Genomic DNA, 19,146 nt, shown 5'->3' with positions numbered 1-19,146 from the left:
CACACCAGCCATAGGCATAGATACACAAGGAGGAACACACTGTACACAACAGAGACACAACAGAACATGCATGTAAGGTAGACGGACATAACACATAAAGCCACAACGCAAGAACAACACAGGCGGGCAAGAGACGCAAGTTTTCCTGAAAAGGGGGCATTCAGATAGGTTGTGGAAATAGGTTGGTGGGTGTGCCAGGTGGAGGGAATTTAGTGGGCTAACAATGCAATTTTTAAAATATGGGTTAAGAATATCAAAAGGCAATTCACAAAAGAGGAAACCTACATGGCCGAAAAATAGCCCCAAACAACAAACTGCATAGACAGTGCACAGAAATACCTGGTACAATCGCAAATATATGCCACACGCATAACACGTCATGTAAATAAAGGGCACACAATGAAAGATAACATGCACAAAGTCATAGGAATGGCAGATGGAGGCAGTGGGCAGAGCTCCAATCACAGGGTCCCTGCCCTGGGGAGAAAAGGCAGACATGGTCTCACCCAGACTCACTCTTGGGGGAAGGGGGGAAAAACGCTTACCAATAACCCACCCCCATCCTTGTCCTCAGTCCACCGCGCCCACTTCTGTGGCTACCATCCCACTCTGCAGACACCCCCACCAGACAGGGATGTGTCCTTTCATGGGTGTGGCCTGTGGCCAGCACCTTCCCCCAGAGCCTTCCCTATTCACTGTCAGTTGCTCAGTCTGGGCCCTCTGCCTCCTGGCCTTGGAGCATGATCTGTGCTGCCCCCCACCTCACCTTCTCAGCAGAGATCCAGGAATCCTCTCACCTCCTTCCTCATTTCCTTCTGCTCCTTGATCCTCCTGCTCTCACCTGCCTCACTGCCCCGTTCGGGATCCTGGGCCTCAGCAGAACCTAGCACTGCTGAGCACCTGCCTGAACCTGGAAGGAAAGCTTGGGAGCAGCCTCATGGCACAAAATCTCCCAATCCTGGAGAGCACATTTTCAAGTCCCAAAGGAGCCCTAGGATTGTGCTACTTAACCATGTTCTGCTCAGAGAACGTGTGTCCAACGCGGGTAGGGTTGATGATGGGAGCAGAACACTCCCACTAGCTTCTAAGCTGGCTGGGTCTGCCTTCAGGATGCTGGGGGACAGAGATGACAGAGGGAAGTGCTCACCTCTGAGGCTATAGGCCAGCTGCACCCACTACTGGCCATGGGAGCCTAAGTGTGTCACTTCAACTCTTTTTTTTTTTTTTTAAACAATTCTTGCTCCCGAGACTTCAACTCTTAAGCCTCCGTGTCCTCACCTAAATAGAGTTCTTGGGAAGGTTAGAGTTAATATATGCAAAGCCCCTGGTGCCTGGTGGGTGTGCAGTAAGTGATCATTGTATTAATACTTTCTTAAGAAATTCTGTATTCAGAATCTTGATGGCCCCACTGTGTGGGACTAGAGCACGGGGATGGGAGACACACAGGTGGATGGGAGACAAGGGACTGGCAATCTCGTGGAGAAGGTGGTGTTGATGCATAAATAAATAAGGGGATTGTGCTGTGAGCTGCACATGGAATTGAATTGTCCTAGCTTCAAGTCCAGCTCTGCCTCTGAGCCAGGACGGGGTCTTGGGTTAGCTAGACCCTCCTACACCATGTTTCTTTGTTTAAAAGAGGGTAATAATACTACCCATCTCGTGGGGCTGTCGCATAAATGCTCAAATAAGACAATGAAGGAGCAGGTGCTTTTGTAAACTAAAAAGTTTGATACCAAAATAAGAAGTTAAAACACTACCGAACAGGAAATTATAAATGCCACGAGAAAGGTACAGTGTCACCAGTGATTGTTTAGAGGCAACTCTAACTTTGAATTGAGGAAAGAGAATAAGTTTCCCAGAAAAAGTAGCATTCAGTTAGGTTGTGGAAACAGGGAGGTGGGTGTGCCAGGTGGAGGGAGTTTAATGGGCTCATCAACGATCCAATTTTGAAAATGCGGCTTAAGGATATCAACAGGCAACTCACAAAAGAGGAAACCTAAATGGCTAAAATAACCTAAAATGTGAAAAGATGTTCAACCCCATTGGCCACGTGAGAGATGCAAATGAAGAGAACTGTGATACACCATTACACATCCACCAGATGGGCACGGTAGTCGAGTCTGTCAATACAGGGGAGTGGGGGGTGAGGATGTCGCACGGTGGGAACCCTCAAATGCCTATGGAGATATGAACTGGCAAAACGATTTTGGAGAACAGTTTGGCAACATGTAAGAAAGTGGAAGATACTCACAGCTACAATTAAATGACTCCACTCCAGTCATTCAGCACATAATTGTGAAAATTTAGAAATTAATGAATTATCCATGAACAGCAGTCCAGATAGGCCGGGCAAGGTGGCTCATGCCTGTAATCCCAGCACTTTGGGAGGCCGAGGGTGGATCACTTGAGGTCAGGAGTTCGAGACCAGTCTGACCGATATGGCGAAACCCCATCTCTACTAAAAATACAAAAATTAGCTGGGAGTGGTGGTGTGTGCCTGTAGTCCCAGCTACTTGGGAGGCTGAGACAGGAGAATTGTTTGAACCTGGGAGGCAGAGGTTGCAATGGGCGAAATCGTGCCACTGCACTCCAGCCTGGGTGACTGAGTGAGACTCTGTCTCAACAAACAAACAAACAAACAAACAAACAGCAGACCAGATAGATTAATTGTGATCTTGTCATACAATGGAATAATATACTGGGAGTAAAAATGAACTAAGTCTGTAGCCTCAACATAGTTACACTCTAGTGGCATAGGTACTGTGTGACACAAATGATACAAAATGTTTCTTAATGCATTCAGCTGGGCCCCGTGGCTCAAGCCTGTATTCCAGCGCTTTGGGAGGCTATGGTGGGAAGATCGCTTGAGCTCAGGAGTTCTAAGACCAGCCTGGACAACATGGCGAAACCCCCATCTCTACTAAAAATACAAAAGTTAGCTGGGCATGATGGCATGCACCTGTAGTCCCAACCACTTGGGAGGCTGAGGTGGGATGATTGATTGAGCCCAGGAGTTTGAGGCTGTGGTAAGCCATGATTATACCACTGCACTCCAACCTGGGTGACAGGGAGGGACTTTCCCAAAAACAAACAACAACAACAACAAAAACCCAAAGAAATACAAAATAAGCTACGTAGATATTTTGGGGCTACAGACAGGTAGTAAAGGTATTGAAACATGCATAGGAAATGAAAGACCCCAGATTTAGAATAGGGTAACGTTTAGGAAGGGAGGGACAGGAATGAGATCAGAAGGAAGAACACAGGGGGTTTAATTCTATCTGTATGTTTTATTTCTTAGAAAAGATATTAAAATCTGAGGCAAATATGACCAAGTGTCAAGATGTAACAGAGTTGGGTGGTTGATCTATAGTTCTTTCTGATCCCTCTCCTTCTCAAGTCTAAAACTTTTCCGTGTTTGAGATATTTGGTGATTTTAAAGATGGAAGGGGCAGGAAGCTATGAGGAGATTGTAGCAGAGGAGATTTTGATGATAGCATTGTTTGTTAGGTGTGCAGGGTGGTTACAGTGCACAGTGTCCCCTCAAGCATGGGACTGATCACCCTTCTTATTTGTTTGTTTATTTATTTATTTGAGACGAAGTCTTGCTCTGTCACCCAGGCCGGAGTGCAGTGGCACGATCTCAGCTCACTACAACCTCTGCCTCCTGGGTTCAAGCAATTCTCCTGCCTCAGCCTCCGGAGTAGCTGGGATTCCAGGTGCATGCTACCATACCTGGCTAATTTTTGTATTTTTAGTAGAAGATGGGGTTTCACCATGTTGGCCAGGCTGGTCTTGAACACCTGATTTCATGATCCACCCGCCTTGGCCTCCCAAAGTGTTGGGATTACAGGTGTGAGCCACTGCCCTTGGCCCACCCTTCTCTTTTAAAGCTTGTCACAGCTTGGTGAGCCAGGTGTGGCAGGCATCAGGTCCATTTTGCAGGGGATGAAATGGAGGTTTGGAAAGGCGTAGTGATATACTCAGCGTCACACACAATAGAGAGTCAGGGCTTGTCCCCTCTGCTTAGCAGTGTCTCAGCACCTGTCTGTCCGAGGAGACCACCAAAGGGCCAGAGAGCCCTGAGAGAAGGTCGCGCGCCTCCCAGTAACCTATGCTCTTCCTTCTGCTGTGCTATTCTATGTTTTCTTTCAATTTAGGACAATTTGGAAAATGTCAAAAAGAATGAGGAAGAAAATAAAAGTAACTTGTGATTTTCACTGTTACTTTTTTTTTTTTTGAGACGGAGTCTCGCTGTGTCACCCGGGCTGGAGTGCAGTGGCGCGATCTTGGCTCACTGCAAGCTCCGCCTCCCGGGTTTACGCCATTCTCCTGCCTCAGCCTCCCGAGTAGCTGGGACTACAGGCGCCCGCCACCGCGCCCGGCTAGTTGTTTGTATTTTTAGTAGAGACGGGGTTTCACGGTGTTAGCCAGGATGGTCTCGATCTCCTGACCTCGTGATCCACCCGCCTCGGCCTCCCAAAGTGCTGGGATTACAGGCTTGAGCCACCGCGCCCGGCCTCACTGTTACTTTTAAAATCAGATTTATCAAAGTATGCTTCACACATGACAGATTCACTTATTTTAAATGTACAGTCATTATTTTGAGAGAACATCATTTTCTTTCAGAAATACTTATTTGAATACCAAACAAGTTAGCCTATATGAAGGTGCTCCACAGCTGGGCACAGTGGCTCATGCCTATAATCCCAGCACTTTGAGAGGCTGAGGCAGGAGAATCTCCTGAGCCCAGGAGGCATAGGTTGCAGTGAGCCAATATTGTGCCATTGCACTCCAGTCTGGGTGACAAGAGCGAAACTCCATCTCAAAAAAAAAAAAAAAAAAAAAAAGGGGGGGGGGGCTCTACACAGAAAAGGCTTTTCACAAATATGACTAATTATTATTACATAATTTTTGAAAATAATTATTATGCAGGTGACAGGTTAGACGAGCCCATGTTTTATGGCCTGAATTTGTGGGTTGGTTTATCATGTCCTCAGCATGGAGGTACAGTTTTCAGATTATAGTAGAAAGCATGGTTATTAACACCAGTTTAAAAAAAAATGTTTGCCAGGGTCAGGCTGTGACCTGTTGGCGTGGCTGTGGCCTTGGTTAGCTGCCAAGCTATAAACACCTTTACCTGTGGCTTTTGTGGGGAAATGAGAGAAGTCTGCCTGCCTTCTCTGTGAACCCAGGGGGTGTAGAAAAGAAAATGGAGCCTTCACCAGACACTGGAGATCCTATTTCCCTGCCTTGCCAGCTTGCTATGGAACCAAGGATCCCTTCCCTAGTCTAAATTTTAGTCTCCCCATCTGTTAAAGATAAAGTGGTGGTTTGTTCACCCTTTCAACATAGTGCATGTGTGTAAGGAATCATGCTGTAGGCAGGTACCATGCTAGGAATGACAGGTGTGGCATGAAGATGAATAAGATGCAGCCTTTGACCTCAGGAAGCTCCCGGTCCAGCCGGCCGTGGTGGCTCATACCTGAAATCCCAGCACTTTGGGAGGCTGAGGCAGGTGGATTGCCTGAGCTCCAGAGTTTGAGACCAGCCTGGGCAACATGGTGAAACCCCATCTCTACCAAAAATACAAAAAATTAGCTGGGCATGATGGCATGCACCTGTGGTCCTAGCTACTTGGGAGGCTGAGGTAGGAGGATTGCTTGAGCCTAGAGGCAGAGGTTACAGTGATCTGAGATCGCACCACTGCACTCCAGCAGCCTGGGTGACAGAACAAGACCCCGTCTCAAAAAAGACAAAAAAAAAAAAAAAAAAAAAGGAGGCTCCTAGTCCAGAGCTAGGAGGTGGGACTAGGGGGACAGACAGATTGATAGATAATTGTGGGAGGGTGTCGAGTAAAGGTGAGATCAGCTCTGTGCAAACCACAATGACCTCTAAGGTGTCTCTGATGGCAAAATTATTCGATTCTATGAAGTCAGTCTGAGCTTTGTTTCTCCCTCACTGGGTAACCTAGGATAGGTCACTTCTCTAATCAGGGCTTCAGATTGACTCACTGATCAATGTATGAAGTCTAGAACAAATGAGTTGCTCCCAGTCATTCTTCATAAAGGATGTTATATAAAGATTTGACCCACCAAAAGCTGCACTGACTATTTGAGAGATATTTTGTCTTGTTTTTATCAATTAGGTCTACATACTACATTCAATTAGAGATTTTTGATTGATATGATTAAAACAGTGTGATCATAAAAGACTGACTTAGATAGATAGATATAGTTATTAGAATTCTTACCAAAAGTAAGGACACTGGGTAATTAGTCAATCTATGTCATTTTATAGCAGATACTTCCAGAGAAGATTAAAGCTATCTTTAAAGTTTTCCTCACATTAAAATACAGAGGAGCCATTTTATTAATGAACTCCAGTATTTACAAGGCATCTTTTCTGGGATCAAGCAATCCATGAGTTAATCCACGTGAGGTGGCTGAGTTCCTGGCCCCAAGCTGGGTGTGTGTAGGAGAAAGAGAAAATGTATGAGAGCTGTTGCCTGGGAGCCAAAGCTCTTGCTGGGCATTTCATGAAGGACAAGATATAACTAACTGCCCAGGATATAGCCAGAGGAGAGCAAATAAGAAGAGAGTGGATACAACAGCGTCATTTGTATGATTCAGCTAGTATTGATGGAACTAAGGTTTGAACCCAGTTGATATGGTGTATTCAAAAGCTAATACCAGACTGGGCATGGTGGCTCACACCTGTAATCCCAGCACTTTGGGAGGCCGAGGTGGGCAGATCACATGAGGCCAGGAGTTTGAGACCAGTCAGGCCAACATGGTGAAACCCCATCTCTACCAAAAAATACAAAAAAAAAAAAAAAAAAAAAAAAAATTAGCTGGATGTGGTGGTGCATGCCTATGATCCCAGCTACTCCGGAGGCTGAGGATCACTTCAACCCTGGAGGCAGAAGTTGCAGTGAGCTCAGATAGCGCCACTGTGCTCGGGCCTAGGAGTGAGACTCTGTCTAAAAAATACATAATAAAAAATATAAAAAGACAATACCAGCCACTCCTGTAAATCCCAACTACTTGGTAGGATGAGGCAGTAGGATCACTTGAAGCCAGGAGTTCAAGACCAGCCTGGGCAACATAGCAAGACCACATCTCTACAAATAAAAATAAATGAGCTGGGGTGGTGACATGCACCTGCAGTGCTAGTTACTCAGGAGGCTGAAGTAGGAGGATTGCTTGAGCCCAGAAGTTTGAGGATGCAGTGAGCTATGATTACATAACTGCACTCTAGTCTGAGCAACAGAGTGAGACCCTGTGTCTTAATGGAGGGGATCTTCCAAGTTAAGTTGCCCAACTTCTCATTTTCAGATGGGGAAACTGGTATCTAGAAAGCAGGCAAGGTCGGGTGCAGTGGTTCATGCCTGTAATCCCAGCACTTTAGGAGGCTGGGGTGGGTGGATCACGAGGTCAAAAGTTTGAGACAAGCCTGGCCAACATGGTGAAACCCCATCTCTACTAAAAATACAAAAATTACCCAGGCGTGGTGGTGTGCGCCTGTAATGCCAGCTACTGGGGAGGCTGAGGCAGGAGAATAGCTTGAACCCAGGAGGCGGAGGTTGCAGTGAGCCGAGATCGTACCACTGCACTCCAGCCTGGGCGACAGAACAAGACTCTGTCTCAAAAAAAAAAAAAAAAAAAAAAAAAGCAAGCAGGAGAGGTCTGGCCAAACTCATGTAGGAAAGACTCGTTCAAGGTCAACTAGTAAATCAGCACATGAGCAATAAGTGGGTCCAGGCCTCTGCCCCTCCCCTGCCCGGAGATGTATGCCATGCCACTTTTATCAGGTCCTCAGCAGTCCTCTTGATTTTTTTTATTGCCAAAATTTATTTTAAAATCCTTCTGTTTGAGTGTTCTGTGACATGTGACCTTCTTATGAATTTCAGAGGTAATCCCTGCCTGGGTGGAGGAATGCCTAAGTGACCTTCAGGACCTCTTTCAGCTTGGAGAAGTGGAGATTCTGTTGCCAGAATTCCATGGTTCTTTAAAGTTAATCTTCACTCTTTTACAGCTCTCGGAAGGAACTCTCAGGTCTGGCCTTTCTCTGTTGTCTGTTCTCCTCCCTGATCTTCGGGCTTCAGTTGGGGCAATAGTTCCAAGAGGTTTAGCTGGGACCATTCAGATCTGTGTCTTATAGCTGCTTCTTCCAAGATTACATTCAAAATCCCAGATGCCTCCCCCCGCAGAGGAGAGGAAACATCTGGGCTGGAGCTGCACAGAGGGAGCCCAGCTGTGTGGGACATCCCTTGGGATAGGAGCCTGATGAGCTGAGAGCTCTTCATTCCAGATGTGGTTCTGACCATCAGGGTCTGGGTCTCACCCGTGAGGCTTTGGCAGGCCCCAGGTATGTGTGTGCAGGGAATCTGAGCAGTCAGCAGGCAGGAAAGAGGCTCTGGGGAGTTATATGTGGCTGGTGGGGTGGCAAGCAGACTTTGTATGGACATCAAACCAAAATAGAGAGATGCGAAAGCAGCTAGACAGAAAGTGGGTGGAGGGAAGCATTGCAAGGAACAGAGCTCTGCAGCAAGGAGTTTGGTCTGTGCAGGTCACAGGGAAAGCAAAGAAGAACAGAGGCTCAAATCCTGAGTCATTTATTCATCCTTCACAACTAACCACAGCATTCAGCCATGCACTCCTGGTGTGACTATGGAGTTCCCTTCCACAGCCAGCTGACCCAATGTCAGCTGAGTTTCCCACTCCAACGGCTGGTTCATCCAGCCTGTAGTCACCGCCCTCTGGCAGAGGCACCACTCTGGGCTGACCCCTCTGTGATGGTCAATTTTATATGTCCACATGACTAAGCTATCATACCTAGTTCTTTAATCCAACATCAATCTAGGTGTCATTGTCAAGGGATCTTAGAGATGTGGTTAACATTTATCATCAGTTGACTTTAAGAAAAATACCCTCGAGACCAGCCTGGCCAACATGGTGAAACCCCATCTCTACTAAAAATACAAAAAATTAGCCGGGTGTGGTGGCACACACCCATACAGCTACCCGGGAGGCTGAGGCAGGAGAATTGCTTGAACCTGGGAGATGGAGGTTGCAGTGAGGCAAGATTGCCCCACTGCACTCCAGCCTGGGTGACAGAGTCAGACTCTGTCTCAAAAAAAAAAAAAAAAAAAAAAAGAAAGAAAAGAAAGAAAGAAAAAAAAAAAGGAAAAGAAAATTACCCTCACCCTCGATAGAGTGGGTAACCCACAGCCAATCAGTGGAGGGCCTTAAGAGTAAAAACTGAGGTTTCTGGCTGGGTGCAGTGGCTCACACCTATAATCCCAGCACTTTGGGAGGCCGAGGCAGGCAGATCACCTGAGGTCAGGAGTTCAAGACCAGCCTGGCCAACATGGTGAAATCCTGTCTCTACTAAAAATGCAAAATTAGCCAGGCGTGGTGGTGCGTGCCTGTAATCCCAGCTACTTGGGAGGCCGAGGCAGGCGAATCGCTTGAACCTGGGAGGTGGAGGTTGCAGCGAGCCAAGATCACGCCATTGCACTCCAGCCTGGGCAACAGAGTGAAACTCCATCTCAAAAACAAAAACAAAAACTGAAGTTTCCTGGAGAAAAAATTCTGTCTCAAGACTCTAGCATTAATTCCTGCTGAGTCGCCAGCCTGCTGGCCTGCCCTATAGATTTTGGACTTGCCAGCTCCCACAATCATGCAAATTAACTTCTTAAATACATCTGTTTATGAACAAACATATATATACACACACACACACACAGAGATGGTCCCTGAATGATGACGGCTTGCCTTATGATTCTTTTGGCTTTACGACAGTGCAAAAGCTATATGCATTCAGTAGAAATCATACTACGATATTTGGTAGGTTAGGTATATTAAATTCATTTTCCACTTATGATATTGGAAAAGCCCCATTGTAAGTGGACAAGCATCTGTATACATACCCAGTGTATCTCCCATTGGTTCTGCTTCTCCAGAGTCTGACCGACCTACCTTCCTTCACAGTCCCTGAGAACAGAGCTTGTCCCCTGAGCACCTAATGACACGTGTGCAGGTCTTTTGACTCCTTGTCCTCTTGCAAGTCCCCACATGTCTGTCGCCCAGGCTGGAGTGCAGTGGTGCGATCTCGGCTCACTGCAACCTCCACCTCCCTGGTTCAAGCAATTCTTCTCTTGCCTCAGCCTCCCAGGTAGCTGGGATTACAGGCATGAGCCACCACGCCTGGCTGATTTTTGTATTTTTTTTTTTTTAGTAGAGAGGGCATTTCACCATGTTGGTCAGGCTGGTCTCGAACTTCTGACCTCAAATGATCTGCCCACCTCGGCCTCCCAAAGTGCTGGGATTACAGGCATGAGCCACTGCGCCCAGCCCAGCCTCCTTCTTCACACTCATCACCCTTAAAAGGCTAGCAGCTCCCAGATGGGAATGGAATTACAGGGAGAACAAGCTTGGTGGTAGTTCGAAGAGCTGAGAGGTGTGGAACCCAGCAGTGAGCCGTCAGCTTATGTCTGCTTTTTAGGATGCAGGCAGCAGCCTGGACAGTTGGGTCTATCTGCTGTGATAATTCTTAGGCCTTGGCAAGAGAGGCTATGCCAACCTTTTCATGGCACCCAAAAACGGTTTTCCTGGGAAGAAACTCCTTGGTCAGTGTCCACAGCACCAGGGGAGATGGCTATTTCCTGCCTTCTCTGTAAACAGGATGGAGACCTAGGACCTTGTATCAGTTGGAATTCTTGATTATGAGCAACCAGGACCAACTCTGTCCATCCAAAGCAAAAGGGGAACTTCCTGGAGGGTAGTGAAGGTACACAGAATGAACAAGAGGCTGGAGAACAGGCTTGGACAAAGGGCAGGACCAAGAGAGGAATTCTGGCCAAAGGAAGACTGCAGGCACAGTCTGATCCAGGGTTCTCTACTGAGGGTGAGTGATCTCCAAGGGTCCCCTCACCACTCACTCAACCCAAGAATGAGTATCTGATTGGCTAGTGTTGTATTTTCCATGTGCCTGTCCACTAGCCAGGCAGGATAAGATGCTGTGGAAGGATTTAGCTCCACTAGGATTTCACAGTGATCATGGCCATGGGAGGTGGGTGCTAGTTTTATCCTTCCTCAAAATGGGGAGCTCCTCCAAAAATGAACCAGAATTTTAAGGTGGGGGTGAATTCTGGACAGATCATAAATGACAGCGAAATCTCTTGGAGCTATTACCCAACTTTGGCCAATAACAGATGAGGCCAGGCACGGTGGCACACGCCTGTAATCCCAGCACTTTAGGAGGCCGAGGAGGGCGGATCACAAGGTCAGGAGTTTAAGACCAGCCTGGCCAATATGGTGAAACCCCATCTCTACTAAAAATACAAAAATTAGCTGGGCGTGGTGGCGGGCGCCTGTAGTACCAGCTACTCGGGAAGCTGAGGTAGAAGAATCACTTGAACCTGGGAGGCAGAGGTTGCAGTGAGCCAAGATCGTGCCATTGCACTCTAGCCTGGGTGACAGAGCAAGACTCCATCTCAAAAAAAAAAAAAAAGGACCAAGGTAGCCTGGGCGCAGTGACTCGTGCCCGTAATTCCAGCACAGGAACTGGGAGGCTGAGGTAGGAAGATCCTTTGAGCCTGGGAGTTCAAGGCCAGCTTGGGTTACATGACAAAACCCTGTCTCTATGAAAAATTTAAAAATTAGCCTGGTGTGGTGGCAGGCACCTGTAGTCCCAGCTACTCAGGAGGCTGAGTTGGGAGGATCAATTGAGCCTGGGAGGTTGAGGCTGCCTTCGGCGAGCCATGATTGTGTCACTGCACTCTGGCCTGGGTGAGAGAGCAAGACCCTGTCTTGAAAAAAAGAGAGAGAGAGAGAGGAAGAAAGAAAAGAAAGAAGGAAAGGAAGAAAGAAAGAAAGAAAGAGAAAGAAAGAAGAAAGGAAAGAAGAAAGAAAGAAAAAGAAAGAGAGAGAGAAAGAAAAGGAAAGAAAGAAAAAGAAAGAAAGAAAGAAAAAAAAGAAAGAAAGAAAGAAAAAAGAAAGAAAGAGAAAGAAAGAAAGAGGAAGGAAAGAAAGAGTAGATAGGCTCTAGGATCTGGACTGGACTTGCACTTAGAATCTGGACTTGGATAACCTAAGGTCAGGTTCTGCCATGTATTAAGCAACGTGGATAATAATGGCACCCACAGCTCACAAAATTGCATATGTAAACACTTTGTAAACTATAAAGTATTTTGAGCCCTGGAGGGCAGTGGGGATGGGACCATCAGGCCTCAGGCAGCTTCTCATCTCAGTGCCCAGCTCAAGACCTGGCACCCAGTAAATGTCCCGTAAGTGTTTGCTGAGTGAATGGATAAACAAGTAATTATCATCATCCTTCTAACTTGACCATCAGCTTTGCAGAAGAAAAACAGGCAGATGCTGTTGGATCCTGATTCAGCTTTTGTGAGCTGAGGCCTCACAAATGAGCCTGCTTTTTTTTTTTTTTTTTTTTTTTTCCTGTTAGCGCTTTTGACGTTTTCATTTTAATATGTGAAACCTGGCTACTTGTCTCAGGGAGAGTTTATGGAAAAAAAGCTTCCAGCTGGCTTTGGGCAGCCCATAAAAATGTACTGAAATGTCTAACTTTGACCAGTTAGAAATTAGGATCTGTTGGGGGATGGAGACCGGTGACGCCACTCGCCCTGGTGAGGCCACTGAATTTCAGTAATTAGCTCTCTGGGCAGGAGGATGCGCTCCTAATTCCTTCCTGGTTCCGAGTTAAAGGATGAGGCCCTGAATCTGTTAAAGAGAAACCACAGCTTTCAGATAACAAACACATCTCTAACACACGCAATCTTTGATTCAAATAGTTTCAAAGGGCATGGGGGAGGGAAGGGTTTTTGCGAGCTTTAACTGAAGCAGCTCATCAGAATGTCAGCTCTCCAAATCCTATCCCTCCCTCAGCTCAAGTCTGACCTCCTCCAGGAAGCCCTCCTTGGTAACCCCAGCCCATCACAGGTTTGTTCATCCACATGACTCCTTGCTTTAAAACTCTCCAGAGGGTCTGTCTAGCTTCATGGTCAAGTTCAATCTCCTTAGTTTGGCATACAAGGCCCTTTGTGGTGTGACACCTTCTCACCTGTGTAGCCTCTTCTTCTACTGCCCACCCACACCCTTTGACCCAGGTGTGACAAACAACCTCCACCCTTCTGCCTGGAATTTGGGCCTCAGAGCCTTGGACTGTGTCTTTGCCTTGATGGGGATTTTCCTTCCTCTTCTTCATGTGGTTGGATGGTCCTTATTCCCAGAACTCACCCCAGGCCTCTCCTGCAGGGGTGGGGAGAGACTGAGCCCCCCGGGCTGGGTTAGGTATCCCTGCTCATGCCCCAGAGTGCCCAGGTTTCTGCTCATCACACTTACGGTAAGGATCTATTTACTCACCTGCCTCTCCCCTCCTCTCCCCTTCCTTCTCCTCTCCTTCCCTCCCCTCCCCTCCCTGAGGAACTTGGTCCAGCTACAGCCGATATCTAGAGAAGGTATTGGCCTAGAGAGCCCTGCTCAATCTTAAGCCCTCCCACCTGAAGTACTTTGGGATCACCCCAGGAAGTTTAGCATGCTGATGCCTGTGTTCTCATCTTCAGAGATTCTGGTTTGATTGGCCTGGATGTGGCCTAGGCATGGGGTGAGGAGTGTGGGTTGAAAAGCTGGTTCTAAGGTGTCGCCCAGTTGAAGCGCCACCATAATTTACAGCACGTGACTCAAGACCCACCCAGCCACTTAGAGGAGCTGCACTCCAGGCACTTCGGGGAGTATAGCCTTGAACTCAGAACCCCACCATATTTGCCATATTTGTTGTGTTGGAAGAAAACTATTCATCTGTTTATCTGAGTCAGCAGCACTGAGCAGCTGTACAGTCCCCCACAGGCCCCACCCAGTCTTCCGTGCTTGTTAGGAGAAACAGAAGCATCACAGTCACCAGTTAGAAGGATGGCTGGCAGAGCCGCATCCCAAATTCAAGAAGCCAGACGGGGGACCCTGTGCTATAAACAAATCTCCTGGTGATCCTCCTGCACACAAATGTGCCAGGGCTCAAAACATCCTAAAACAGGCTGCAAACTCCCGACGCCTTGCAGACCCAGGTAGGAAAGTTCAAAGCAAAGAAGGGCCTTCAGGGGACCATCGGGGGACTGGAAAATGACTGGCTCTAGCAAATTCTTGTCCTTTGGGAATGTGGGCCCCATGTTGTCAAGTCCCTGTTTTTTAAAAAAGAGAATGCCAAAAATCTGAATTTTTAAAAAGGTGAAACTTGTTTAAAGTTGACAACTAATTCAAGCCATTTAAGTACAAAGCTCAGGCCAAACAAAACTTACCTGGGACCTGAATTTAGCATTTATTACCAATGTTTGCAGCAAACGCCACACGTGGATGAAGCTAGAGGGTGGTGTGCTTGCCTGGCCTTGTCGAGGCTCTCTCTTTTCTGAGCTGTTTTTCTGCTATGGGACTTGGGCCAGCACGGAGTGGTGTGGGGATGGAGGGGTGTTGGGGGGCGGTACAGGAAACAGCCCCTAAGACTTGTGCCGTACGTGCAATTGGGAGGCTGTTTGGGGACATTGTTCCTTATGTTTAACAGTGTTCTCTTCATGCCAACTCTCTAAAAAAAATACCTCTCGGGTCTCAGGCCTAATAGAGTTTTGAGTTGCCTCAGCAATGGTGTGCCAGTGTCTTATGGGCACTGAATTGCGTGGGATCAAGTTTCAGCTGCTAGAAAGGTCAGAGGACAATCTGCGGCCTGTCCCCATGGCACATAGGACCTCAAGGTCCGCACTTGTATACCTGTCATTCCTGGGTTCTTCTGACCTTTCCAACTTCTGTTTTTCATTTGATGCTTGTCACATGACCACTCCTGTAAAATTTTATTCTTGTATATCAAATAAAGAAGTTAAGTGCTTTCTGAAATAAGGCATGCTATAAATAAATAAGCCCATAAAAATAGTAAGTGCTCAAAAAAGGGTTATTGAATACATGACTACTTGAATGATTCATTTTGTGGTTGCACACAGGGCCTTGCACAGAGCAGGTGTTCAGGAAATGAGGGCAGGATGGTAGAGTGGAAAGCAGCGGTTTAGAGATGGAGAGACAATAGCCCTGCCATTTCCTAGCAACTGGGACTTTAGCCAAGCTGTTTAACTTCTCTTAGCCTCAGTTTCCTCATCTGTACGATGGGGACAATCTCAGTGCCACCTTCTCAACGTTGCTGGGAGGATTGGGTAAGATGATGTAATGTGCCTGGCATGTAACAGGCACTTAATAAGTGTCAGCTGTGATTATTTCAACACCAGAAATACCCTCATCTATGAATGTCATTGTTAAATGACTTAGTAAATGCAGTAATGTGTGCAACATAAGTGAGGACACTCTCCCTTTGCTCATGTCAGCTAGAGTGTAACAGAGAAGCCACATGGACTCATTGGGTCAATAAAATGGGAGGCTTTCCAGAAGCTCTTGATTCCCTCAGAGCTCCTTGTCCCAGGTCTCTGCTCCCCTCCACACCAGGGCCCCTCTGATTACAGCAGTGATGGCAGGTAGCTCCCTGTCCGAGTGTGACCGCCCCATCACTCCCCTCTCAGCATGCTCATGTGCTGAAGACCCTGTCCTGCCTGCCCCCATCATCCAACTCTCTAGCCCTAGCCCTGTACATTCCCTTTCTGGAAGCCTCTGGCAGTTTTCTGCAAGCTTCCCAGTCCCTTCCCCAGCCCTGACTGATCCCTCTCCTGGTCACCACTTAAGTGAGCAAATTCGTCTTTGAACTGTTCCATGACCTTTTGCTTGACAGGTGCACACATGCTTTAGAAAGTGCATGTCAGGTGGTGCACAGGAGGGGCACTCAGAGATGACTGAAGGTAGTGTCTGGGGCTCACTCCTCTGAGGGTTGGACACCAGGCAGAAAGTCAGGAATGCGACTCTCTAATTTTGTTACAGGGGAGAAAATACATCATATAGATCCCTGCGATGGAAGGTGGTCTATGATGAGTTGTAGGTTTCCCTAAGGGCCTAAAATTTATTCACAAGAGGCACTATTGCGTAGAGCAGTGGTTCTCAAAGTGTAGCTCCAGAGCTGGAGCATCAGCCTAGACTGGGAGCGTCTTATAAATGCAAAATCTCCAGCCTCACTCCAGAACTACTGACTCAAACGATGTGGGGCCCACCCAGCGCTCCCAGTTTTCACAAGCCCAGGGGTGATCCCATGCAAGGCCGGTTTTTGGACCACTGGAGTGCTGGATTCATTCTAAACCTGTCACCTCATCTGTCAACAGGGACGACCCTCATCATGGCAGTGGCTCCTGGAAGGGCCAGGAGATGAACGTGGGAAGCCTGCCTGGCATGTGGCTGGTGCTGAGCCACCATCCCCGGCGACCGATCACCCACTACCTTTGGAGGGTCAGCTACCGCCTGGCGCTGTTCTGTGTCAGTCATGGAACCCAAGATAAGAGCTCCAGCAAAAAGGAGAAACAGGATGAACATCAGGGAAAGCTGATTTGAAACTTAGGCTGGGGCCCTGAATGCCAACCTTAGGACCTCTCTTTGCCTCTGCCTGCGGCGGAGGCTCACGTTTCCATTACTTTTCTGTAATACAACAAAGCAACAGAATCCTTGGGATTCCGGTCATCCCGGGGGCACCTCCCGGGTCCACGGCGGGCCAAGCGCTTCTTCCACGATGCCCCCAACCTGCCTCTTCTGCTTTGGCCGCGCTCCCGCGAAGGCCGCGGCGGGAGGCCCCTGATAGGGCGCGCAGGCCCAGGCTGCCAAGAGAAGGCCGGGCGCGGGCCAGGAGCCGGCGCCTGCGAGCCAGGGCAGCCCCGCGCGTTTGGAATGCGAGCGCCGCTCAATGCGTTCCATATGGCGGCGGCGCGGGCCCACCCGGCCACCCGCGGCTCCCCAGCCGGGCGCCTGCCCCACAGGTTCTTGTCGGTCTCCCAGACCCGCCTGGGCGCTGGGATGGGGACCACGGATTACCAAAACTAGCACAGTGCCGGGCACGTAGGAGGCATCCGGAGGCTTTGATGAATGAATGCTAAATACACGATTACCGTAGAAGGCGTAAGAGAGTCGGCTCCTTAAATAACCCAGCACACAGTCCCCCAGCCTCGGCTCCACCAAACATTGCTGGGAGCCTGCCATGGGTGAGGACCTTCTTTTCTATCTGTGTAATCCCAGTGCCAGAGACTTTGGTATCCAGGGACTTTGTTATCCAGCTTTGCTCAAGATGACAGTTGGGCTCAGAGCTGGTGACGTGACTTGCCCAAGGTCACACAGGTAGCAAGGAGCAAGTCGGGATTTGAATCCGGGTTAAAGGACTCTAAGTCCAGTCCTCTCTTTCTACCCCAACTCCAGAGGGAGGGGACCCTGCTGAAACCTTAATCTACCCTGGCCTCCCTGGAAGCTTTTCTCACTGGAATCCCAGAGTTAAAGGACAGAACTGTCCCCTTAATCCTGGGTGCGGTGGCTGATGCCAGTAATCCTGCCACTTAGGGATGGAGAGGTGGGAGGATGGCTTGAGCCTGAGTTCGAGACCAGCCTGTGCAACATAGCAAGACCCTGTCTCAAAAAAATACAAAAATATGCCAGGGTGACAAAGAGAAACTCTGCCTCAAAAGAAAAAAATAAGATAAAATAAGAAAACAAAAAACAAAAACCCCAAAACAAAGCACAGAACCCCCCCCCCGCTACAGTAAGCTCTACTCTGCCTCTCCCAGGGTTTTGAGCTTCAAATTTAAGGACAAGTGATTGCCTTAAAGAGAAGTCTGCGACTTTCATGTTGCATTTATCTAATTAGCTATAATGACTTTTTTTTTTTTTTTTTTGAGTCAAGGTCTCACTCTGTCACCAAGGCTGGAGTGCAGTGATGCTATCTTGGCTCACTGCAGTCTCAACCTCCTGGGCTCAAGTGATTCTCCTGCCTCAGCCTCTCGAGTAGCTGGGACTACAGGCATGCACCACAATGTCCAGCTAATTTTTTTGTATTTTTAGTACAGAGGGGGTTTCACCATGTTGGCCAGGCTGGTCTTGAACTCCTGACCTCAAGTGATCTGCCTGCCTTGGCCTCCCAAAGTGCTGGGATTACAGATGTGAGCCACTGTGCGCGGCCAAATTATGCACTTTAAGTGGGTAAGTTGTATGGTGTGTGAATTGTATCTTTAAAAGGCTGTTACCAAGAAACTCCAAGCTCTGCTTCTCCTCACTAGCCATGTGACCTTGAAGAGTGACCTCACTTCTCTGAGCCTCAGTTTCTTTATCTGTAAAATGGGCAGGATAAGAGTAGCTGCCTCAGGAGGTTGTTGTGACGTTTTAAGGGAAGGAATTATGTAACTAGTTAGCATGGTACTTGATACACAATAAACCCTTGATAAATAATAACACTAGCTAGTGTTTACTGAGGGTTCACTCGTACCTGGTACTCCGCTTAGCTCTTAGGTCCATGATCTCATTTAATCCTCTAACCACTCTCATGCCAATTGTGTAGTGGAGGAAACCGAAGCTTAGACAGATGAGGCAGGGATTAGAACCCTGAAGTTTGGGTTCTGAACCATGAGACAGTCTTGGTTTTTGTGTAGTTTTGCTTTTATGTTTGTATGGCTCTTTTAAATTATTGTAACCCGCTTCATTTGAAGCTGTTGGGCTGCACACCCTGTAACGAAGTTTCATTTACCTATCTACCTCCCTCCAGATCGATTCTTTCCCTTTCTCTTGTGTAGAATACTTTATAAGGTATCAAACACCCCCAGTGAAAGGCTGCACGAGACCTGGCATCTGCCCAGAGTGTAGTGGGCAGGGCCCACAGCCCACCCCTGTGAAGTGTTAGGTCTTTGGGAAGAAGGCCCAGGCTAGATGACTTGCTTCCAATCCCCAGCGCTGCCATCTCCTAGCTTGTAGAGACCTCCTCGCCTTGGTCTCTTCATCTGCAAATATGCGGATTACGATCATATGCACTTGCCAGGGATGTTGGGAGCTTTTGCTCACAGGCTCTCAGAGGCCCCAGAGCCTCACAATCGACTTCTCCTGAGACCCCCATTGGCAGGGAGATGGCAGTCCTGGGGCTGACCCACGCCCAGCAAGCTCCCCAGCCAGCTGTGCTGAGGCGGCAAGTGCTAAAAATAACAGTCACGTCTTGCAGGGACATAGGCTGGCCCAGAGGCAGGCGGGA

This window comes from Theropithecus gelada, chromosome 15 (assembly GCF_003255815.1).
Source record: "Theropithecus gelada isolate Dixy chromosome 15, Tgel_1.0, whole genome shotgun sequence".
In the NCBI taxonomy this organism is placed as follows: Eukaryota; Metazoa; Chordata; class Mammalia; order Primates; family Cercopithecidae; genus Theropithecus; species Theropithecus gelada.
This window is presented reverse-complemented; position numbering follows the sequence as displayed.